This window comes from Notolepis coatsorum (genome assembly GCF_963971535.1).
Source record: "Notolepis coatsorum genome assembly, chromosome: 20".
NCBI classification, from domain to species: Eukaryota; Metazoa; Chordata; class Actinopteri; order Aulopiformes; family Paralepididae; genus Notolepis; species Notolepis coatsorum.
Window position 1 is genome coordinate 60,936,628 of NC_140184.1, and position 18,220 is coordinate 60,954,847.

An 18,220-nucleotide genomic window follows, 5' to 3' on the forward strand; every position below is an offset into this window, starting at 1 on the left:
GGTCCGACTCCCCAAAGTTTAAACGTCCTCGCCTGCGGTGCTCTGCAGCCCATGCCAGTACGGTCATTCAAACGGCGAGTGTTATCTATGGAAATGCCGCTGTGAACGAGCCCCTCCACACGGCGCTGTTGCCCGACAAACCGTCTACCTCCGCCAGCAATACAGACGCTACTCCTGTGGCTTTTCACCATAGAAACCTGGCCATCTACGATGGGGGATGCATCCATGAACAGCCAGAGATCCTACTCATCGGAGATTCCATCACCAGGTTTTTGCAAATACCACACGGCATTACATATTGTTTTTCCGGTTTAAAGGTTACTGACTTACTAGAGTGTACTCCTGAAATCATCGACAGATATCCCTCCGCCCACACCGTTATCATTCATATCGGAGCAAATGACGTAATGGCTAGACAATCCGCTAAACTCCAATCTGACTTTGAATCACTCATACTCACTATAGAAAGTCTGGGCAAAATATGCATTGTGTCCGGCCCCATTCCATCCATAAGTCGTGGATCTGAACGATTTAGCCGTCTGTTCTGGTTGCACCAGTGGCTGCAGACCTATTGTACTACTACAGGACTTTGCTATATAAATAACTTTGATCTGCTCTGGTCCAGGAAAGACCATTACAGACCCGATGGCATCCATCCAAACATATCGGGGGTAAATGTGCTAAAGCATAACGTCATACAATGTGTAGCATCACTGGCCTGACAATCAAGCCTATCTGGCTCTGTAGATTATATACAGAAGCAGCCTAAGCTACAAAGAAACACGTTGAGTGTCATCCCGATTCTGACCACCAGAAGACTAATCAATTACTCATTATCACGTCCCATATGTAAATCGAACCTTATCAATATCAGTGTTCAACCACAGACTGTCTCACGCCCCACTACAGAACCCGTACAGCTAAAACTAGCACTGTTCAACGTTAGAGCGATGAAACAAAAATCATTTCTGATAAATGAACTCATAGTAAAACATGGTGTACATTGTATATTTTTAGTAGAGACATGGCTAGACAACATCACTGGTGTAGCAACACTGATTGAGACCTGCCCTTCCAATTTTAAATTCTATCAATCAAACAGACAGAGTGGGAGGGGAGGAGGAATAGCAGCAATCATCTCCACTCAATTTGTGTGCAGTGATATTGACCTGGGACATTTTTTATCATTTGAATACCTTGCTATTGTATTGAAAACAGAACTGCAAGTAGTATGTGTGACATTGTATCGACCACCAAGGTACTCGCCACTCTTCATACAGGAATTTTCAGAACTCATATCGATCTGCATTACCAGGTATGATAGAATCATTCTTAATGGAGATCTAAACATTCATATCAACAAAAAGGATGACCCCAGGGGTTGCGAGTTTCTGAACCTACTGGACAGTTTTGGACTGATGCAACATGTTCACGAGGCCACCCACCAACATGGCAACACTCTGGACCTACTAATAACAACAGGGCTAAACATTGAGAATGTATCAGTAAAACAAATTCCAATTTCTGATCATTATTGTGTGTTCTATGGTACAAGCCTAATATTACATAGGACCAGAAGCGAATTCCTAGTTCACAGATGGCTTCTGGACGCTAGAGCTGAAGCAAAATTCTCTAGTATGATGAAATCATATGACCAATGCAGTGAATCCTCCTTAAATCAGATAGTGCAAAACTTCCACAGCACCTTGTCAACAGTGTTAGATACTGTCGCCCCTCTGAAGGTTAAAAAGGTAAAAACTGATAGAATCTCTCCATGGTTAAATAAAACCAATGTTAAAGATAACAAGAGAAAATGTAGGATAGCCGAGCGAAAATGGAGGAAATTCAAACTCACAGCTCACTTTAATTTATACAAAGACGCCATGGGCGCATACAATAAGGCAATACAACTTGCGAGAAAGGAATATTTTTCCAAAATGATCTCAGAAAATATGGGTAACTCCAGGGTACTTTTTTCCACCATCGACCGGCTGATTAACATGCCACCCCCCATATACCGCAGCAATCAGCCACAAAATGTGAAGAGTTCGCAGTTCTGTTTCGTAATGGCTCTCACTCTGCGTCACTCTCTGCACTGTACTTCGCTCGTGCACGCGCACTGAATAAAAAATTCCACAATGCACCTTTACATCCCAACATCCGTCTGGCCACACCCCCATCAGCTCACCTACATAAGCAGGGGTGGGGCCACATACCCGCCTCCTTCTTCGCTTTCACCACAAGGAAGTGCCTTTGGTAGATCCCCACTTGACGAGGTTGTTAGTAGAAGAAAGTTGGAAAACAAGAGATACGTTGACATCATATCTTTATTTTCTCTCTCACTATTTTCGAGAAAATACGGCGATATTGTCTTCGTTACTGGAGTGTCTGGAAGATGATGATCATTCTACACCTCCACCGTTTTTTTCGTATTAGGAGTTCACGCCGCTGACATGCCTCCCAACTACAATCCTCCTTGCTGCGGCTGGATGGGGTAAGACCCTCCAGCAACACAGCTGGACTGTAGGACGCACCGCTGTTGTGAGAAGCGGTGGGTTCCAGGTTTGGTGAGTAATGTTTGCTTGCGAGCACCACTTGTCTGTTAGTGCTATGGGGGCTAGCTGACAATGTTTACGAAAACCGGCCCCAGATTAGGGTCCTTTGTTCAGCCTTTTTAGGCGACGGCGGAGGATCTTGGTTTGAAGCCCATTATAGTCAACTAGTGGGCCACGACCAGTAACTGGTGATCCCAGGAGTGTGGCTTGTTATATCGTTGTGTACAAGTTCAGGTGATAGCTGCTTAGCTTGCGTGCTAGTTGTGGCCTACCTGTTAGCCAGTCAGCTGTTAGCTGCGGCGCTAGCCCGTTGTGTCACTAGGCTAGGAAACGTTAGCTTGCTGCTATCGGCCGAGAGCGGCTGTTAGCTTGATGCTACACTGTGGAACATTGCTATGACTATAACATGCCTTGAAACACTCTGACTACGACGTCATCTTTGACAGAGGATGTTAGTCGAACCTACCCGGATCCGGCCGGCGAGGACTGCGTCAACAAGGAGAACCGTAGCGGCGGGATGGAGCAGCGACGCTGCCCGTGTCGTCAAACACAGATGCTGTGTTTACTATCGGTGCCTTGTTAGAGACTGCAGTTCGCTTGATCTGCGCTCACGGTAGGAAAGGTCCTGACCAGACCTTGAACACTTCTTCTTTCTTTCCCTTCTAAATGTTTTGTAAATAACGATGTTTTCCAAAACGAGTGTTACTGCACTACATTTAGGATACAACGCGAGTTATGTGTGAATTGTCTTGTCACTGGTATTAGCTTCTCCATGCAAATCGGGTTGTTTGTTACAGATGTGAAAATGATCTGGTTTGTTGTGTTGAGAAACATCATGTGTGTTCATGTACCGTGTACTCACAACTAAGGGGGTTAAACAAACCTATAAAGCTATGCTTAGTGACATATGAGTGAAGAATGAATTCTTTTCTCAGCCTGTAATGACAATGAACAGTGTGTTCACATATTAACAGGTTTACCTGTTCAACTGGCCGTATTAAGGGTAAGATAGGAGGGGTGTTTTCCCCCCGGTTCCCTGGGGACTTCCTCACCCTCCTCTCAGACATGTTGTTACAATATATTGTGTCACTGTGTGGTGGGATACAATGTAACCCTTAGCTTGATTGCTGGGGTTGTGCTAAAATGCTTGAGGAACTGTATTTTCCTAAAAGAAAAGATTGTTTGGTCACTTTTTGTGTGTGCTTAGCAGTGTTGTGCTAGTTACTGAAAAATAGTAACTCAGTTACTTTACTAGTTACTCATTTCAAAAGTAACTCTGTTACGTTACTAGTTACTTACACCCAAAAGTAATGCGTTACTGTGAAAAGTAACTATTTAGTTACTTGAAGAAGAAAAAAATTGCTCCCATGCAGATACAGATACTCAAAATCGGTTGATCAACTTGACAGTTTCCATTCACATCACTGAACTCTGCTAAGCAATGTGGTCTAGAGATACAAACACAAATCTGACACAAACACAAATGTCCCGACGTAATAAGAAATGCACCGTGCCTAATTGCTCAGGGAGGTTGAGCGCAGGCACGTTTAGGTTGCGCGCATGCACGTTTAGGTTGCGCGCATGCACGTTTAGGTTCTAGGTTGAAAATAAGTGCTTGAGGAACAGCCTTGATATCTGTCGCCGGAGCGTTTCATTATAACCGTCTTGCAACGTTGTTTAAGATATCAATCGTGCATTGCAACGTTAGAATAGTTAGGATATCAATTGTGCATGAAAGGACTATATTTATATTGTTTGATTAGTATTGATGAGATTCCCTGGCAGATTTGTAGTCAAAATGCGTTGATCAACTTGAGTTTCCATTCATTTACATTCACATCACTGCACTCACCAGTGTCTGTCGAGATGTAACGTTATTCCAGCAGCCCCTTAAACATTTTCTTTATCTCATTTCCATGTTGTATATTCTCTAGAGCTGGGCCGTTAACGGCGTTAACGTGCTGCGTTAACGCTATACTAGTATCGCGCGATAATATAATTAACGCATTAATCTACCTTTATTTACCCAGGGTAGGTTCGCTGAGCACAGATGCTCTTTTTCAGGAACGCCCTGCTTCACATTCACACAGTTCCATTCACACCTGGGAGCTGCCCAGTACAACCACAGTTGACACCATTGGCCACTGAGCAACTCCACTGGAGCAGTTGATTCAAGCCATGTCACATAGTTCAAGTTTGAAATGATTCTTTCTGTTTTGCTCCTGAGAGTGTGCTAGATACTGTACTGTACTGGTAATATTATTTATTTGTGTTAACTTCTGAATAAAACAACTTATTAAACACAAGTACATCTTATTGAACATTATTTTGATATTTCATTACCAATTATCATAGCAAAACAGCTTTTTCAAACAGTCTGTAATGCATTTTGGAAACGGGAGATGGGCTCATGGTGTAATGGGCCACCTGGCCTGAGAAACATAAGGAGGAAAGAAAAAGTAAGGACTTACTTCTGGTCATTATTTGGGTAGAACACACATATTTTGAATGCCTTCGGCAGTTTTTTTTTTTTTTTTTTTGAGCCATTTTAATCTAGATTAATCTAGATTAAATCCAGGATTGCAGATAGATTAATCTAGATAAAAAAAATGAATCTATGCCCACCTCTAATATTCTCTCTCCAAGTAGTTGGAAATAGTTTTCTGTCCCATTTGCTGTGTGTCGCCTGGTATCATTCTACGCTGGTGGCGAGTGGATTTGGATGAGTCCTGGTAGTTAACGTTAGACTCCAGTATCTTTGAGCCAAAACACAAATGACATAACTAAAACGTTATTTTCTTTTCGCTCGACAAAAGAGAAATACGCGAGTAGCTGCCTGGGCGCTGCCATTATCAGTCAGGATCAGGAATAGTAAACAAAACACGCCCCCAGCATAGCGTTTCCCCGCAGCACAGGATATGAGGATGATAATAATAATAATAATAATAATAATAATAATAATAATAATAATAATAATAATAATAATAATAATAATAATAATAATAATCACTACCGCTCGCTATCAATCTACGCCGTATATAACGCAAATAACGCAGTGACGAACCATTCAGTAACGTAAGTAGCGTTACTGAATTTCAAAAGTAATGCGTTAGAGTACTAGTTATCGCCAAAAGTAACTTCGTTACTGTAACGCGTTACTTTGTAACGCGTTAGTCCCAACACTGGTGCTTAGCAAGGCCTGTGGCCGATCCTAATCGAGAATTGTGTATTCTCTCATTATGGAAAAACGGCGTTCCTCTGTAGAGTGTATTGCCATTTTTTGTGGTGGTAAAGGGTTGTGTGTATCTTGTGATCTACAACTGGGTTGGGTTGGCCACAGAAGCACATGTGTAAGTCTGGTACCGGGGCTCTTAAGGGGGCCCTCTCTATTCTGTGTTTTTTCCTTAGTAAAAATCAGATAGCAGGTTAGCACATGCGCTGTGTGAAGCTGTTAGACGCTTCATGTAGCTGACTATGACTGTGTCAATGTCATACTCTTTTTTGTCATTACATCGTATCATGGGTGTGGGGTCGTAAAGGGGTGTACTGGTAATCCTTTCCTCCCCTTTTCTGATTGGTCAGGGGTTAAAACCTCCTGTCCTTCAAGGTTCCTGTCACGTTGCTGTTTGGCACGTTACAGGGTAAGAGGGGGGGGGGGGGGGGGGGGAGTTTCCTGGTCCCACGCCCTGGAATATTGGGTGTGTGCACCGCAGGAATTCCCCCGCCATAGAGTACGTCACTGTGCGCATCTCTGTTGGTAAGACTTCCGTGTGCTGTTCAGGTCCATATGATGGATCTGTTTCAGGGAGTGGTCAGGGCTCCTCCTCACGAAGCTCCTACTCGGGCCGTCTGTGAGTTAGGACTCTCCTTCCCTGTGAGGGAGCCTCCTCAGAGTTCAGAGCCTCCTCCTCAGATTGTCAAGATGAGTAGAACTTCGAAAAGGAGTTCTACTCTATTGTGTGTGTATTCGATTCAATTCGATTATTGAGTGTATTGGTTCAGTGCCTCCTCCTCGGAGAGCCCTAATCCAAATATTACATAGCTCAATGTTGCAATATATTCTTTTCAATCTATACAGCTCGCGTGGGAAGTCTCTCTGGGGATTTCCGTCTCCTCCCAATGGGAGGGTGGTGGGATGTAAAAATGTAAAAAAAAATTACCCTCAGCCTGCGTCACGAGGGATTCATGTCAGTCTGTGTTCTTTCTTTTTTGAATAAAAAGAGGAAGGTACATGAAGCACGACGGCTCCGTGTCGTTCTCCCAGGCAACTTGGAGGAACAATGTTTGGTGTCTTGATAGACTATCCATTGATGTGTTTGGGTCTCGACGCATACATAGTGCTGGCTCGGTGTGTTTCTGTTCAGGGTCACACAGGGGCTAAGTGCGCCTTGGTTGCTTGTTAAAACAGCGTTTTTATAGGGCAACTGGGATGGAGTTTTGTCTCTTCCGAGCGCCAGTTTACTAGGTTGTCTCGATGAATTCTCGTTCATATCTGGGGGATGTTAACGGAATAGATCTGAACATAGGTAGAGGGGTCTCACGCCCTTGGGGTGGGCCACTGAGCACGGTCTAATTGAGGACCGTCTGGGTGGCGCCCTCTTTTCATGTTTTAGATCGACACGCATACCTACCCCCTCTCCTGGAGTGGGCAGGTCGGCGTGGTTAGGACACGGGACTGGCCTGGTCACGCTGGTCCAGGTCAGTTAACCCGTTGTCCGCCAGGGATGCAGATCTGCTATTCTGGTACCCTGAGGGACTTGTGCTTTTTTCGGGGGGAAAAATGCCAGGTCGGTCCGGGTGTCACAGGGTTAGGCGCTATGGAGACCCTTGTTGGGTACATATTGTACTCTGCACTACCGTAATGGCTTACGGCCATGCCAACCTGTACACGCCCGATCTCGGCAGATCTCGGCCGCTACGCAGGTTCGGTCCTGGTTAGTACTTGGTTGGTAGACCTCCTGGGAATACCAAGTGTGGTGTGCTTAGGGCTGGTTCTCCATTATTTATGCTCCTCTCTCACGCGTGGCGAAGAGGGGCCTGTTGGGGTGGTCTTGGACCTCCTCTGGTAACACTGTGCTTCCCGTGCCGCCGGGCCCGGTCCGAAGTAATGTTTGTCGACCCGTAGGCCTGGAATAACCATTTTTTGAAAACTGAAACACTTGTACTGCGGTATAGCCATTGTGTATCCGCAGGTGTGTTTTGGAGTTTTTTCTTGAGGGTGTTAGGGATTTCCTATACCTCGTGAATTCTTAATTGATATAGTTGTGGACCAGTCGGCCGAAAGACGGGCGGAGACAGAGTATTTCTCAAACGGAGCTTTTATTCATCAGAGGAGAAGAACAGTCAGTCACCCCGCGCAGGCACATCATCTCACAGCACCAGTAGAGGAAGAAAGAAGGCAGAATATCCATATTACATGTCATTTTATACAGAGAAAGAGGGAGAGAAGGGGAGGGGGGTGTATGTGTGTATATGTTTTTGTGTGTGTAACATGGGTGTGTGTGTGGTGGTGCTTGTGCTAGGCTGTGTGTGTGCTTGGTCTCAGAAGGAGGGGGGGTAATTGGTTCCAGATGTATAAACCGCTAGTCTCTGAACAACATCTCCATAAATCAAAGGGGCGTGACAGCTTGTGCGCGTGTGTACGTGAGTGTGTGCGTGTGCACGTGAGATGTACAGGGGGCCCTGTGTAGAAGGAGCCTCCAGCCAGAGGTCATCAGGTCACGCCACATGCAGGAAGGGAGAGACAGAGAGAGCAGGGTGCAGCCTACAGCCTAAGCACAGATATAAGATATTACCAGGCATCAATGAACTAATCTATCAATTCCCCCTTTTGACGTTAAATTAAAACGTCAACACAACAGTTCATTGATCTGTATCCGTCGATTGTCACCTCATTACATGCATCACATCCAATACCAGACGGGATAATCAACACCAGGAGAGGAGAGAGAGAGATATAGAGGGAGGGGGGGGGGGGGGGGCGGGAGAGAGAGAGAGAGAGAGAAAGAGAGAAACACAATTCTGGCAACTTAACAGAAGACACACGTAACCCCGTCGGACCCCCCTTACTCATTCACCTAACCCAGAGGAACCCCCCCTCTATTACAGTGCACCCCTGGTCCCGTCTTCTAGGGCGTGGGTCTCCTCCTGAGCTGGTTCCCGTTCCAGGGTGCGGTCCCCTAGACAAACATGTCTCCCTTGGTCCGCTGCCTTCCCAGTGTCTCTGGACTGTCCCCTCCACCTCTCGCCGGCCGGCCCACCATCACTCCAACTCAGCTCAGTGTCACTCCTGCTGTCGCTTCCCCCGTTCTAGTCGTGGATGAACTGCGTGTCGTAGACGACGATCAGCGGTGATTGATCTGCGGTGCCTGCGGTGCCTGGCTGCAGTGTTCCTCTCCGGCCTCTCGCACAGCTGTCATCTCCTCCGGTCTGCCTCTCATCCTGGCCCGTCTGTCCTTCGTCTCCTCATGCCTGTCACCGTCGAGGGTCGTCTGGTGGTCTGGTCACGGACGTCTGAGGGGCTGCCGTTGGTAGCTCACCCCTGGGTCAGACGCGCTGCAGACAGCTGGTAGTGAATGTCTGGATCCTCTGCACCGTCTCCTCCTCCGTGTCTCCATTCCTCGTTCCGTCCTCGGTTGCGGCTGGAACACATCAATTCTCACTGGAACCTCCATTTGTTAGGGATTTCCTATCCCTCGTGAATTCTTAATTGATATAGTTGTGGACCAGTCGGCCGAAAGACGGGCGGAGACAGAGTATTTCTAAAACTGAGCTTTTATTCATCAGAGGAGAAGAACAGTCAGTCACCCCGCGCGGGCACATCATCTCACAGCACCAGTAGAGGAAGAAAGAAGGCAGAATATCCATATTGCATGTCATTTTATACAGAGAAAGAGGGAGAGAAGGGGAGGGGGGTGTATGTGTGTATATGTTTTTGTGTGTGTAACATGGGTGTGTGTGTGGTGGTGCTTGTGCTAGGCTGTGTGTGTGCTTGGTCTCAGAAGGAGGGGGGGTAATTGGTTCCAGATGTAGAAACCCCTAGTCTCTGAACAACATCTCCATAAATCAAAGGGGCGTGACAGCTTGTGCGCGTGTGTACGTGAGTGTGTGCGTGTGCGCGTGCATGTGTGTGTGTGTGCACGTGAGATGTACAGGGGGCACTGTGTAGAAGGAGCCTCCAGCCAGAGGTCATCAGGTCACGCCACATGCAGGAAGGGAGAGACAGAGAGAGCAGGGTGCAGCCTACAGCCTAAGCACAGATATAAGATATTACCAGACATCAATGAACTAATCTATCAAGGGGTTATAGGAACAACCACCGCATTGGGTAACGACAAGGTGGTTGATTCCCCGGTGTGTTGGAGCAGTGTCAACTCCCGGGTTACCCGGTTGAGGGTGCCCCTGCACGTTCATGACGTCTGCCAATCATGTCAGCCTTCTCTGCCTCAACCCCTCTGGGTGGGTTTTTTTTAAATGGAGGCTTGGTCATGCAACAACGGCAGCATTCGCCCCTTCCGCCGGGGGGGCTGTTCTCAGCTGACTCCTTTGGCGCCTGTCTCGTCCGCAGTGCTCCAGGCTCAGGTTACAGCCTGTTGCCTGGTTTTCCCCGGTGCGCTGCCTGCTTCCGTTGGTTAACCTTTTTTGTGTGCTTACGGCCATGCTGACTGCCTGTTCTGCAGGGTCAGTGTGCCAGGCGGTGTGCTATTGGGGGGAAAGGGCCCGCTCTTGGAGGGGCTTTATCCGAATACGCTGGCGATGTGGGGGGCGGTGTCACTAAGTGACCGCCTGGTGGGGTCTTGATGCCTAGCATCATTGACCTCTCCGGGCCCCCGTTTTCCAGGGGATCCAGTCCCTTCAGTGGGTCTGGGTCTTCCTTCGTGCTCCGCTGCTACGGGCTTGCCACGGGGTTGGGTTTGCTCTTGACCCCATGATTCTGGGGGCAGTAACGAGGTTGTTCCTTCCGTTCGTTCCCGGGTGGCATGCGGGTTGTGCGTGTGTGTAGTCATGGGGTCAGGCCACGGTCTGCTCACCCTGTGCGTTGAGTTGCTTGAGTGCCTCTTCGCACGGTCGGATCCGTCGCCCTCCCGTGATCCTCCAATAGGGGGGGTGCCCTCCATTAGGGGGGGTCGGGGGGGCTCGGCCCTCCCTGATCTGATGGTTGTGGGGAGCCTCAGCGGGGTACATTTGTCGGCCGATGGCTCTCGCTCTGCCTCCCTTGTGCAGAGAGTGATGCCGAGCGAGAGCCATTACGAAACAGAACGATAGGTTATAACTATAACCAAGTTCTGTGAGTAATGGTGACGCTCGGCGTCCGACGCCACTGCGGCCCTTGATCTCACCTTGTGGTGAAAGCTTGGGAAGGAGGCGAGTATGTGGCCCCACCCCTGCTTATGTAGGTGAGCTGATGGGGGTGTGGCCAGACGGATGTTGGGATGTAAAGGTGCATTGTGGAATTTTTTATTCAGTGCACGTGCACGAGCGAAGTACAGTGCAGAGAGTGACGCCGAGCGTCACCATTACTCACAGAACTTGGTTATAGTTATAACCTATCGTTTTCTTTAATGAAAAAATATTATTGATTAGAGCAAGCATTGCCTCTGATATAGATCTGGCTGTGAGTGGAAACCCACCTGAGATAACTATGGGGGAATTCACATGTATTACATAACCTGACCTCTGTAAGATTGTCTCTGAGTGTAATTCCGCCACCTCCTGCCTTGATCCTATACCAACAGCATTTCTCAAGCGGGTGTTCGATAGTGTCTCAAATCATGTCCTTGAAATCATAAATATGTCGCTTCAAACAGGCACTTTTCCAGATGCATTTAAAACGGCTGTAGTAAAACCACTACTAAAGAAAACAAACTTAGATGTAAACGAACTAAAAAGCTATAGGCCAATATCGAACCTTCCATTTATCAGCAAGATATTAGAAAAGATAGTCTCAGTACAAATAAACTCCTTTCTCAAAGATAATAACATCATGGAGGAATTACAATCAGGTTTCAGAACAAATCACAGCACTGAAACTGCCCTTACTAAAATAGTTAGCGACCTCAGGCTAAACTCCGATGCTGGCAAAGTCTCAATTCTTGTCCTATTGGACCTTAGTGCAGCATTCGATACGATTGACCATAATATCCTGATCAGTCGTTTTGAAAGACTGGTTGGCTTTTCCGATCATGTACTAAATTGGCTCATAACATACATTAAGGGGAGAAGGTTCTATGTTAAGTTTCAAGTTTCTTTAATATTTGTCATACAGAAGTACAGAATACTTTTATACAAAATGCTTCTTACTGTTACGCTCCAGAGACTGTGCAAGACAAGATAAGTATGAAATAAAGTAACATAGTAAAATTAGAAGTAAAAAAATGAGGTCACAGTGTTCAGTTTAGACATATGTACAATGTTCGATGCAGAATAGACGTAGTTACCATACAATATACAATACTGTGCAGTGTACTAATATACAATACTATATAGTGCAAGGCAGAAATGGGACGAGGTGCAATTTAGGTACAATTCACAGTAGGTGTACGAGTTGTAGTGCAAATCCTTTATCAATAAATATAAAGTGTAAAGTGTGTTTGTGTGATCTAAAGTGTGGAGAGTGGGTGCTGCAGTGTGTTGTTTGTTTGAGTGAGTGTGTGCGTGTGGGTGTGTGTGCTGTGTGCATTTGATGGTTGTTGCATAGTGTTTATTGTTCGTTTAGCAGCCTGATGGCCTGGGGATAGAAGCTTCTTCTGAGTCTTTCTGTGCTCGCCTTAAGACTCCGGTATCGCTTGCCTGACCGCAGCAGTTCAAAGAGGCAGTTGTTCGGGTGGCTCGAGTCCTTAATAATTCTCTTAGCCTTCCCCTTGCACCGCTTGTTGTAAATGTTCTGGAGGGTGGGAAGCCCCCCTCCAATTGTGCGTTCGGCTGAACGTGTCACTCTTTGTAGTCTGCTACGGTCTTGTGCAGTGCTATTCCCAAACCAGGAGGTGATGTTGCCGGTCAGGATGCTCTCTATTGTACATGAGTAGAAGTTCCTAAGGATCTTCTGACTGACTTGGAACTTCCTTAGGCGCCTGAGGAAGTAGAGGCGTTGTCGTGCCTTCTTCACAACACTGTCAATGTGTGTGGTCCATGTCAAGTCCTCGGATATGTGGGCTCCGAGGTACTTGAAACTGCTTGGAGACAATGTATCCGAGAAACATGACAGCAACTTTGGAGTTGCACAAGGAAGCTGCCTTGGTCCATTACTCTTCTCACTATATATGCTGCCCCTCGGGACATCATTCGAGACCACAATGTATGCTTCCATAGTTATGCTGATGATACACAACTATATATCTCCGCAGAACCAAATAACACTACAGCCATACAGTCCATTACAAACTGTCTGTTAGCAATAAACAAGTGGATGAACAATAACTTCCTAAAATTAAACGAAAGCAAGACCGAAATCCTATTGATCGGCCCAAAAGCGAAAAGGGAAGTGCTGTGTGAAAATCTGGGGAGTCTGTCAGCCTATGTAAAGACTGAGGTTACAAGCCTAGGTGTCATCTTGGACTCAGACCTGACCTTTAAGTCTCATATTAATAAGGCCATGAAAACGTCATTCTTCCACCTAAGAAACATAGCGAAAGTAAGACCTTTCGTAAATAAAAAGGATGCAGAGACACTGATTCATGCTTTTGTCTCAAGCCAGCTTGACTATTGTAATGTACTTTTCACTGGTCTTCCCAAAGTAACCATTGGGAAGCTTCAGCTTATCCAAAACTCTGCAGCTCGATTACTAACTCATACAAAGAGAAGAGAACATATCACTCCAGTCCTAGCCACTCTGCACTGGCTTCCAATAACTCATAGAATTGATTTTAAGGTCCTTTTCCTGACATATAAAGCTCTTAATGAGCAAGGCCCAAAATACATAGCAAATTCCCTAGTTAGTTATCTGCCCTCAAGAACGCTACGGTCATCCACTACAGGTTTACTAGACACACCCAGAAACCAAAAGAGGATAGGAAGTATGGCATTTGCCAACTATGCCCCAAAACTATGGAACACACTACCAACACACATCAGAAACGCCAGCTCCATACACATTTTTAAAGGAAAATTAAAAACGTACCTATACAGTCTAGCTTACAAATAGTGTACCATGCCTTAGGGAAAGCGAGTATCTTATTGAAATGTTTTTATTATTATGTTTTTATTTTTTATGTATTTATCTTTTACTGAAATGTTATTTTACTGTACTTTGCCTATTGCCGTACTTTTATTACTGTTGTCTTATTAATGTGATGCTTTATTTTTAGTACCCGGAGCTGCTAACTGGCTAACGTTATGAGAGCTAACGTTGCTACCTGCTGTACCCGGAGCTGCTGGCTAGCTGACGTTATGAGAGCCAACGTTGCTACGTACTGTACAAGTGCATTGGTTTCAGTGATGCCACAGATTACTTGTAAAAGTAATCCGATTACTGATTACTGATTACTCCTTTAAAAAGTAATCCAATTTACTTTACTGATTACTTGATTATCAGAGTAACTTAGTTACTTTGAAAGTAACTAAGTTACGAAGTCGTCGTCGTTCCCCCAACAGTTTTTTTTAAACGCTTTATTGAAAGTGCATAAATTGTTTTTAACTTGTTTCTCTGCACATAACGTAAATTGTTAAACTAGTGCTTCAGCTTCTGTACCATCAAGTATGGTAAAGCAACAGTCTATGATGCTCACAGCATTAGAGCAGCCAGCCAGTGGTTTTACAAAACCAGTGTATCCATTCACATCTAACAAATGCAGGCTGAACTATTCAATTATATCAACTGTAACTATTAAATTGTTTTTATAAATGTCTCTCTATAAACATACAAGCAGTCTCTCTTTAACATGTAAATTAACTGTAAATCTGGCAAATAAGAGCTTTTCTCTCTCTCTCTCTCTCTCTCTCTCTCTCTCTCTCTCACCCCTCTCTCTCTCTCTCTCTCTCTCTCTCACCCCTCTCTCTCTCTCTCTCTCTCTCTCACCCCATGCCTCTTTCTCTCCAACCCCACCCAGACAGCCTACATCTCTAATATAATAATAATAATAATAATAATAATAATAATAATAATAATAATAATAATAATAATAATAATAATAATTATTATTATTATTATTATTATTATTATTATTATAATATAATCCCTTCTCTCCCTCTCTGTGTGTATGTGTGTGTGTGTGTGCGCGTGTGTGCGTGTGCTTGTGCTTGTGTGTGTGTGTGTGTGTGTGTGTGTGTGTGTGTGTGTGTGTGTGTCTCTCTCCCCTCTCTCTGTCACTCGTGTTCTCCCACCTGGAGAACTGTGGGAGAGCATTAGAGCAGCCAGCCAGTGGTTTTACAAAACCAGTGTATCCATTCACATCTAACAAATGCAGGCTGAACTATTCAATTATATCAACTGTAACTATTAAATTGTTTTTATAAATGTCTCTCTAGTCTTCTTGCGGTTTCACTTCGTTTAGACAAGCGTTTTGGGGTGGAATTCTCAGACGAATGCAACGGAGCCCTGCTGTCAGACGATTGGCGCATATGTCACATGACGTGCTGTGAAGACCCGCCCTACTCTGCCTCTGATTCGCAGACTGTGGATGGGGAATGTGATTGGGCCAAAGCAGAGTCACTCACAGACAGAGAGTCCAGTCACGCCGCGAGGACACATTCTTGTGTAACCCTTTCACTGCCACACCACGTCACTCCCAAATAAGAAAAACAGCTCAAAAATGTATTTTTGACTGTCGAAAACGAAATAAAATACTGCATTCCGCCTGCATTATGAATTTATGATGAGATAGTAACGAAATAGTAATGCACAGCCACTTGGACAAGTAACTGCAATCAGATTACTGGCTTTTAAAGATTAACGCGTTAGATTACTATTTTCGGGGGAAAGTAATCAGATTACAATAACGCGTTACTTAGTAACGCGTTACCGGCATCACTGATTGGTTTACAGTGATGGGCAGTAGCTAGCTAAAAGTAGCGACGCTACATAGCTTAACTACATTTTTCAGTAGCGTGATGGTAGCGTCGCTACTTTTGAATCAAGTAGCGATCTCTGTAGCGCAGCTAGTTTTCGAATCAAGTAGTGCCGTAGCGTCAGCAAAACGCTACACGCTACACGCTACATATCCGGAGAAACAAAAATAAATAAAAAAAAAAAGTGTCTTCGGTCCTGAGAGTGTCGTGTTCTTCTGTCCTGCAGCTGGATGCTATTGGAGAAAACCCACTATGATTGGTTGGTTGTTTTAGATATGAGTATGACGACTCACGATTAGGCCAAAACATTACGGGTAGGCCAATCAGAGGCAGGATAGGGCGGGACATGCCACTCCAGCTCGGCAAACCAGGAAGTAAAGAAAATCTAAACACAGACCATGAATGAATGAACGAACCGTTAGTCCGTGCGAAATAGCAGAAGGATTCGATGTTTCCAGGGCTGATGGCATTGATGAAGATGATGTCAATAACAACAACATATGTGTTTATTGTGTCAGCCAAAAACGAAGCTTCTCTCAACATCCCACACGGCCAGCACTAACTTGAGAACACATATATTCAGGTAAGCTGATGAAAAGCTTTACATAAACATTGTCAACTGTTCCCAAACAGCACACAAGTCGGTGCACTTTTTGTCAACAGATTTAACTAACATGTTTCACTGTAGGCAGAAAATGAACAATATTATGGGGGTGGAGAAAAGAAAAAACAAACTACCATAAATAGTACATACACTAAGAGGGAAAATATCACCTAGAGCAGTGGTTCTCAACCTGTGGGTCAGGACCCCCAGGGGGGGTCCCACCATGATTTTGGGGCCATGGAATGTTTTGTGAGTTACATATCGCTGCTGTCGGGCCAAAACCTCATAACTCCATTTTTTTAATTTTTTTTGTATTATATAAATCAACTCCGTAGATCATCCTCCATATGTGTGTGTGGGTTTTACAAAGTTTAAACAATGGGAAAGCATTAAACCGATCATCTGTCTAAACCTCCTAACTCTATTCACCCTCAAATCTGTGTTCGTTTTTTTCATCTGCTGAAAAGTTGGGTTTTTGGAGTTATGAGGTTTTGTCCCGAAAGCAGCGATATTTAAATACATTTGGTCATTTAGCTGACGCTTTCATTCAAAGCAACTTACAAATTGTGTACAACAAGTCAGCAGGAGTGGTACATCTAGCAGCCAAGGATAAGTAGTATTGTTTGTCTAGCAGTGTCGAGCTTGAGTGTTATACTCTTGAGTACATACTGTACTGTAGTAGTATAGACATATTAGCATAGTTGGTGGTAGTATAGACATGGTAGCATAATAGTAAAATGCAGTAAGACAGTTATTATTAGTTAAAATTCAGATATTGAAGAAGTGTGTTTTTGGTTGATAAAGTGGGCAGGTTTCAGCTAGGAGAGGGTATCAGGCAGCCAGAAGATGCAGAGTTTAGGGATAAATAATACATAAAGATAGAATAGAAAAGAAAAAGACCATTACTGCATCAAAAGTAATCAACAAACTATACTATAAAAACTGATCAAAACAAATGGTCTCTTTCTTTTCTTTTGTAGAGGCTGCACCCAGCTAAACTTGCCTTCCTGGATTTTGTACATAATACAAGTTCATGTTAAAAGGATGACACAAAAAGCCAGACCGAGGGCTTGTTTCAGTTTTATAATAAACAATCAAACTGAGCATTTATTTTGCCTGTCTATTTGTTTGATGGAAACTTGATCATGAAGTAAAAAAAAAAAAAAAAAAAAAAAAGTTGTGCCGATGTAGCTAGCTATTTTTGCCATGTTCTTGTAGTGTAGCTTGCTACATTTATCTGGGGATAGCTTCCATTGTAGTTGAGCTATATTTAATCGAGAGTAACTTGTAGTGTAGCTTGCTACATTTTCCAAGTAGCTTGCCCATCACTGTTGGTTTAGTGCACTTCCTACTTCCGGTTGCTGCTAAACAAGTACAAGTGCATTGGTTTAGTGCACGTTATGAGAGCTAACGTTGCTACCTACTAGATATTGGTTTAGCATTGGTTTAGTGCACGTTATGAGAGCTAACGTTGCTACCTACTAGTTATTGGTCTAGTGCACTTCCTACTTCCAGTTGCTGCTAAACAAGTACAAGTGCATTGGTTTAGTGCATTTCCTACTTCCTAACTGGCTAACGTTATGAGACATAACACAAAGACGCTATGGCTTGGATAAGCCTTATGGATCCATAGGGCTTGGAAAAGCCTTATGGACCCAACTCTTTAGATGAGGGAACGGGTACATACGCACACAATACGCGACCACTAATAAAAACGTAACTACACTAACGTTATGAGAGCTAACATTGCTACCTACTGTACAAGTGCATTGGTTTAGTGCATTTCCTACTTCCGGTTGCTACTGAACGGACATGTTTGTGCGGACCTGTTCTCCCAAACTGGTCAGCAAATGACTGTTTTCATTTTTATGTTATTATTATAATTTTTTTTAAACATTGATCTTAACTGATCACTGTGACTTTATTGCTTTTATCGTTATATATGCCTATGTTTGTGTACAGCACTTTGAGCTACATGACATGTATGAAAGGTGCTTTATAAATACTTACTTACTTACTTACTTACTTACTTACTTACTTACTTACTTACTTACTTACT